This window comes from Procambarus clarkii, chromosome 79 (genome assembly GCF_040958095.1).
Source record: "Procambarus clarkii isolate CNS0578487 chromosome 79, FALCON_Pclarkii_2.0, whole genome shotgun sequence".
NCBI classification, from domain to species: Eukaryota; Metazoa; Arthropoda; class Malacostraca; order Decapoda; family Cambaridae; genus Procambarus; species Procambarus clarkii.
Window position 1 is genome coordinate 5,371,058 of NC_091228.1, and position 8,785 is coordinate 5,379,842.

Here is an 8,785-nt window from a genome sequence, read left to right on the forward strand (position 1 = left end):
GTGTGTGTGTGTGTGTGTGTGTGGTTCCTCACATTTATTTCAGCATATATGAGTGTGAAGCCCCCCTCCCCCCCCCCCCCCCCCACACACGCGCGTGTGAGAGTGTAATTATGCAAATTACCCAATACTATGCTGCCTCAACTCACCAAAATCCCCTTAGGTTTAAATTTTGCTGCTAATTATGATAATACCACATGCATTAAATTTGTTCTTCTCCTTATTTAACAACAAAACGCACTGCATGCACGCACGCACACGCGCACGCGCGCACACACACACACACACACACACACACACACACACACACACACACACACACACACACACACACACACACACACACACACACACAGCCCAGTAGGCTCAGGAATCTGTACACCAATTGATTGACAGTTGAGAGGCGGGACCAAAGAGCCAAAGCTCAACCCCTCACAAACACAACTAGGTGAACACACACACACACACACACACACACACACACACACACACACACACACACACACACACACACACAGCCCAGTAGGCTCAGGAATCTGTACACCAATTGATTGACAGTTGAGAGGCGGGACCAAAGAGCCAAAGCTCAACCCCTCACAAACACAACTAGGTGAACACACACACACACACATCTTATCCTTGACTAGCATGGAGTCCATATCTAGTCAAGGATAAGACTAAACTGGAAAAGGTTCAAAGGTTTGCCACCAGACTAGTACCCGAGCTGAGAGGTATGAGCTACGAGGAGAGACTACGGGAATTAAACCTCACTTCGCTGGAAGACAGAAGAGTTAGGGGGGACATGATCACCACATTCAAGATTCTGAAGGGGATTGATAGGGTAGATAAAGACAGTCTATTTAACACAAGGGGAACACGCACAAGGGGACACAGGTGGAAACTGAGTGCCCAAATGAGCCACAGAGATATTAGAAAGAACTTTTTTAGTGTCAGAGTGGTTGACAAATGGAATGCATTAGGAAGTGATGTGGTGGAGGCTGACTCCATACACAGTTTCAAGTGTAGATATGATAGAGCCCAATAGGCTCAGGAACCTGTACACCAGTTGATTGACAGTTGAGAGGCGGGACCAAAGAGCCAGAGCTCAACCCCCGCAAACACAACTAGGTGAGTACAACTAGGTGAGTACACACACACACACACACACACACACACACACACACACACACACACACACACACACACACACACACACACACACACATACACACACACAAGTTCTTCAACAACTTCTCCCAGCACGTGTTACATAAATGATGAACTTTGCCTCTAGGAGTTTCACCTCTGGTCTAATATTTACATTATCTACAACTTCGTCATATTACCTGCCCGGGGCGTCCATCACCTTCCTGGGGATAATTGAATTAAACCTTCGCTCCTGTCACTCAGATTTTACTACGTGTAATTAATATGAATTAAGTTTTATCAGTGTGATATTTTTACTGATTAAATATTTTGTCTGTGTAATGAGAAGGGTTTTAGATGGAAATAGTGAGATTCTTGTGTGTGTGTGTGTGTGTGTGTGTGTGTGTGTGTGTGTGTACTCACCTAGTTGTGCTTGCGGGGGTTGAGCTCTGGCTCTTTGGTCCCGCCTCTCAACTGTCAATCAACAGTTGTACAGGTTCCTGAGCCTACTGGGCTGTGTGTTTGTGTGTGTGTGTGTGTGTGGATATACATCAGTTGATGGACAGGTGAGAAGGTTTGATTGTGAGGTGAGAAGTGAGGGGAAAACGAGGTGAGGAGTAATGAGAACTAACAAATGAGGGGAGATGAGAGAATGAGGGTAGGACGAGGAGGAGGGGAATGAGAGCAGGTTAAGGAAAGAGGGGAGAGACGTTTGAGCAAAAGGGTAGTGAGGAGTGAGAAGGCAAGTGAGGGGAAGAGTCGTGACCCCTCAGGTGAGGTTACAAGGGGTTCGAACCTGTGGCACGCGATCACCCCATTATGCAAAGTAGAACAGGTATCCAGCTTGATGATGGGGTGGTGGGGGGGGTTAGGGAGGAATGGGGGAAGGGGATTAGTAGGGTCTTGGGATGAGGGGAGAGTATGTCTGGGCAGTGGGAAAGGGGGATGGTGCAGAAGGGATGGGTGGTTGAGGGAGAGGAGATGGAAGGGAATTCAGAGGTAGGGAAGAGAAGAATGGTAGTGATTTAGAGGAGAATCGTGAGTGTCTGTGAGGGGAAATGAGGGGATGAGATAAGAAAGGATAGAAGGAAACTATGAGTAGCAAAGAGAAGAAATATATATATATATATATATATATATATATATATATATATATATATATATATATATATATATATATATATATATATATATATATATATATATATATATATGCGAACAAGCCTGAATGGTCCCCAGGATTATATGCAACTGAAAACTCCCACCCCAAAGTGACTCGAACCCATACTGCCAGGAGCAACGCAACTGGTATGTACAGGACGCCTTAATCCACTTGACCATCACGACCGGACAAAAGGATTAAGGCGTCCTGTACATACCAGCATACCAGTTGCGTTGCTCCTGGCAGTATGGGTTCGAGTCACTTTTGGGGTGTGAGTTTTCAGTTATATATATGTATATATCACACGCAAGAGAGAGACCACACAAGGTGGAAATCATTTTCATTACCAATATTTCACTCGGTATTTCGAATTTGCAAGATTTTTTTAATATCAGCTTTGTAAATATGACATTTTTCCCGGGTTTTCTCCCTCAATAATTGGAATACTGAACTTCCTTTTTTTTTGCTCTCACTGAATGCAATTCTCTGTGACATTAATTTTGGTGAAATTAATCTCACAGGATCATTGTTTCACTTATTTTACTGTAATGTAAACAAGGGTAATTTGCCAGAGGATTTTAATGTATATGTTCTGAGTTTTTAGCTCTTGGGTCCCGGCTTTCAGGCTGTCTCATGTACTGACTCCTCTTAAAATGAAAGTACTTATAGTGACTATGAAGTGGAAAGTACTAATGTGTTGTGATGGGCCAAAAGGAAGTACACTTTTTATATGCAGGCGATGAGTCACAATAACGTGGCTGAAGTATGTTGACCAGACCACACACTAGAAGTTGAAGGGACGACGACGTTTCGGTCCGTCCTGGACCATTCTCAAGTCGATTGTGATGAGGACACTTTTTACACTTTTTATAGTTTGAATTTGAACAAACTGGAAAAGTTTTTACATTTATGTAGTTAATAAAACCTTAACGTAACTGTTTTAGGCCTAAAACACGGTGTCTCAGGACATATGTGTGGTATTCTAGGCCTAAGAATATTTAAGTTTCTTTTTTAGCTTTTATTTTTTGTGGACTATAAAAAGTAGAACACAAAAGGGGCTTGTTTGTGTACTCACCTAGTTGTACTCACCTAGTTGTTTCCCTACTTCAGTGAAATGAACATAAACTTGTTTCTGTGTGTGTGTGTGTGTGTGTGTGTGTGTGTGTGTGTGTGTGTGTGTGTGTGTGTGTGTGTGTGTGTGTGTGTGTGTATGTTTGTGTGTGTGTGTGTGTGTGTGTATGTGTGTGTGTGTGTGTGTGTGTGTGTGTGTGTGTGTGTTTAGGGAGGGTTTATAAGGGCGAATATTTACCATAAATAATTTATAGTTCGTGTTAATTTTATAAGATACACACATAAATCCAATAACATCAGCGCCATATGAGAACCTGTCAAGCATCAGGAAGCTTGAGTCCCACGCAACCCGGCAGCCTAGCATGCAGCCCCCCATCTCAAGCAGCACATAAGAAAACTTGAAGAAGTGCAAAACTTTGCAACGAAGCTCGTTTCAGAACTACGTGGGAGAGGATACGAGAAAAGATTTAAGGACCACGACCTAACAAAACCTAGAAAGAGACGGAATAACCGAGGAAGTATGATCAAGAAATAATACTTCTCCCGGGTTTCAAAAGGAAAATGGAAGACCAGGAAGTACATGTATGGAACATGTATGGAAAGTAGACTGAAAATATATAGATATATATATATATATATATATATATATATATATATATATATATATATATATATATATATATATATATATATATATGTCGTACCTAATAGCCAGAACGCACTTCTCAGCCTACTATTCAAGGCCCGATTTGCCTAATAAGCCAAGTTTTCATGAATTAATGTTTTTTCGTCTACCTAACCTACCTAACCTAACCTAACCTAGCTTTTTTTGGCTACCTAACCTAACCTTACCTATAAATATAGGTTAGGTTAGGTTAGGTAGGGTTGGTTAGGTTCGGTCATATATCTACGTTAATTTTAACTCCAATAAAAAAAAATTGACCTCATACATAGAGAAAAGGGTTGCTTTATCATTTCATAAGAAAAAAATTATAGTAAATATATTAATTCAGGAAAACTTGGCTTATTAGGCAAATCGGGCCTTGAATAGTAGGCTGAGAAGTGAGTTCTGGCTACTAGGTACGACATATATATATATATATATATATATATATATATATATATATATATATATATATATATATATATATATATATATATATATGTCGTACCTAATAGCCAGAACGCACTTCTCAGCCTACTATTCAAGGCCCGATTTGCCTAATAAGCCAAGTTTTCATGAATTAATGTTTTTTCGTCTACCTAACCTACCTAACCTAACCTAACCTAGCTTTTTTTGGCTACCTAACCTAACCTTACCTATAAATATAGGTTAGGTTAGGTTAGGTAGGGTTGGTTAGGTTCGGTCATATATCTACGTTAATTTTAACTCCAATAACAAAAAATTGACCTCATACATAGAGAAAAGGGTTGCTTTATCATTTCATAAGAAAAAAATTATAGTAAATATATTAATACAGAAAAACTTGGCTTATTAGGCAAATCGGGCCTTGAATAGTAGGCTGAGAAGTGAGTTCTGGCTACTAGGTACGACATATATATATATATATATATATATATATATATATATATATATATATATATATATATATATATATAAATGTTGTGAGAAAGAAGAGAAAGCTCTTGAGAAATAATTGAAAACACGAGGCGAAAGGAGAGAAAACGAGCAAGAAACTTTCAGAAAATGCTGTGCCAATCAAGAGAAAACGGTGAGAAACCATAGAAAACATGCCGCAAAACAAGAGAAAACGGTATGAAACCATAGAAAACGTGCCGCAAAACAAGAGAAAATAACGTGAAACAATTAAGAATGCTTTAAAAAAAATTGAGAAACAATTATAAATTCGATGCGATGCAAGAGAAAACGAAGAAAAACAATAGAAAATGCGGAACAGGAGAGAAAACGGAGTTTTTAACGGTAAACTATCCTATAAAAAACGAAAAATATGAGTTAAAGGAATAAATCGTAAAAAAAAAGAATATTTGCAACCTGATGATGATGTATGATGTCAGATGATGAGGGGAAAGTGAGGAGTTTATGAGAGGGGAAGCTGTCATTAGAGGGGGTAGCGAAGGTGATGAATATGAGAGGAAACTGAGGGAAAATGATGAGTATTTTTGAGGTGATGAGTGAAGACTAGATGACTCGAGTTGGAACTATTAAGAGATGTGAGCTGAAGTGACGAGAGATGAGATGAAGATGCTGAAGTGAGAGATGAGACGGTGAGAATGAGGTAGGAGGAGATGAGATAGAGAGGCTGAAGTGACGGAAGATGCTTTAGACAGAGATGACGGGAGATGTGATGCTGGAAGCAGAGATGACGGTGAGAGATAAGATGGTGATGCTGGAAGCTGAGGAGGAAGTGATTCTCTAGCAATTAACAAGTTTGAGAAGGTGAGAACTCTTGGGAGATAAGACTTGATGATGGATAGTCCTCACTAACCTCCCTGTTACCAACGGCAACCATTGTACACACCTTCCCTGCCATCTGTTGGCCATGTGTTTCAAGCCCTTCTGTTGCTGCCCCCTATGTCGCCCCCCAAAATTATTTAAAATATTACTTTTATAATTATTGACATAACCACATTTGTATATATATATATATATATATATATATATATATATATATATATATATATATATATATATATATATATATATATATATTAGTATATTATGGTAGCAGTCTTTCCTGTAGACATATATTATTAAATATGACCGAAAAAGTAAGATTAATAATTCTAACACGAATTTTCTCGATCTTTCTTACATTTCTTTTCACTGTTGATGGTAATTCAAAGATCAATTCTCCAAAATTCATTTTTATTTCTAGTCTGACGCGACACTTGAGCGCGTTTCGTAAAACTTATTACATTTTCAAAGACTTTAGTTTACACAAACACACACAAATTTAACTGAATAGAGCTTAAACATCTTTCGAGTTTTTATACCTACATTTGGGTGAAGTGACATGTTACAATAGTTTTGGATGAGGTGAAAATAAACTTTTAACACAAGACAAAACACGAAACAATGAAATACAAACAGGTATTAAAAGTAGGTAACTGCAGAAGGCCTATTTTTATTGGTCCATATTTCTTGATGCTTCTATATTGGAGCGGAGTCTTGAAGTGGGTAGAATATAGTTGTGCATTAATTGGCTGTTGATTGCTGGTGTTGACTTCTTGATGTGTAGTGCCTCGCAGACGTCGAGCCGCCTGCTGCTATCGCTGTATCTATCGATGATTTCTGTGTTGTTTGCTAAGATTTTTATATATATATATATATATTATCAAGAGCTGATACTGGAGATCTGTGGAGGTGCGACTGCACCCTGCGTGACGGGAGATGTATATATATATATATATATATATATATATATATATATATATATATATATATATATATATATATATATATATATATATATATATATATATATATATATACTGTATATTAGTATAAGTAGTAGTAAAAGTATTTTTATTCTCTTATATGTGTATATCTGTAAATGTATAACACTCAATTTTTTTATCATTTTATTGTATTTTCTCACAAAATAAATTCTTTGTATACCGTTCACATGTGAGTCAAAGAGTCGAGTGCTATTTTATTTTATTTCACATGTGACTAGTCTCGTTCTTCTTGTAAATTTTCATCAAATTATCTCAGAGTGGGTGTGAGCCAAGGGTAGTGACCTTTGTAGGGTGACAAAAGTCAGGTGTGTGACCTCTGTAGGGTGACAAGTCAGGTGTGTGACCTGTGCACGGTGATAAGTCAGGTGTGTGACCTCTGTAGGGTGACAAGTCAGGTGTGTGACCTCTGTAGGGTGACATAAGTCAGGTGTGTGACCTCTGTAGGGTGACAAATCAGGTGTGTGACCTCTGTAGGGGGACAAGTCAGGTGTGCGACCTCTGTAAGGTGACAGGTCAGGTGTGTGACGTCTGTAGGATGACAAAAGTCAGATGTGTGACCTCTGAATGGTCGTTAAGGTCAGGTATGTACAGTACAACAACCTCTCAATCTTTTTTTTAAACCGGTTTCTTCAATATAATTTTATTTTAATTTTAAAAATAATTTTAATTTTTTTTTAATTTTATTTTTAATTTTATTTTTAATTAAATTTAATTTAAACAATATTACTAACATATTGTCTGTTAGTTTATTTCTAAACTAACTCTAACTTTAGATTTTTTTTCTAAACTAAAACCCATTTATTTTTTAGTTATTAGTTCTGAATTTATAATATTTTAATAATATCTACTGGTCACAATTCTATCAAAATATTTGTTGATGAGACATAATCTTAGATAATTCTCCCAATTTAAGATAATTCTCCCAATTTAAGATAATTCTCCCAATTTAAGATAATTCTCCCAATTTAAGATAATTCTCCCAATTTAAGATAATTCTCCCAGTTTAAGATAATTCTCCCAATTTAAGATAATTCTCCCAATTTAAGATAATTCACCCAATTTAAGATAATTCACCCAATTTAAGATAATTCTCCCAATTTAAGATAATTCTCCCAATTTAAGATAATTCTCCCAATTTAAGATAATTCACCCAATTTAAGATAATTCTCCCAGTTTAAGATAATTCTCCTTATTTAAGATAATTCTCCCAATTTAAGATAATTCTCCCAATTTAAGATAATTCTCCTTATTTAAGATAATTCTCCCAATTTAAGATAATTCTCCCAATTTAAGATAATTCTCCCAATTTAAGATAATTCTCCAAATTTAAAATGTATTCGAGAAATCGTACAGAACCAATGAAAGGTGAAAGATAATGATCTTGATATTCTCTGATTGCCTCGTTCGGCTAGACGGATAGGGTAGTTAAGGGGTTGTTAAGGGAAGTGAACTATATGTAATCTTGCGAGTGTAATTATGTAATCAGAGACCATGGTTTCAGCCAGGCTCCCCCCCCCCCGGGTGCTGCATATCCTCTTCTACGAGGCTTGAAGGGTCCCTACACACACACACACAACGCAACCCGTTCTCGCACTAGCGTACAGTCAATATTGGCTTATTTAATAAGTGCCAAGTATAAGTATACCGTTGATAGGTATAGATAAGATAAGATAAGATAAGCATCTTATTGCTTCTTATTTACAATTATTACTTAACCTATACCGTTGATAGGTTAAGTAATAATTGTAAATAAGAAGCAATAAGATGCTTATCTTAGCATACTAAGAAGGTTAGGTGAGGTCGGTGTTTTCTATGAAGCTTTTCAAGGTAAACTAAAATATTCACAATCAATTAGTATGTCACATATGCACTTATTAAATAAGCCAATATCAAGTGCGAGAACGGGTTGCACAACGAGAAGTGGTACCCCCTCTATGTCTAAATTATTCATCAATTGAATTTCTAAAA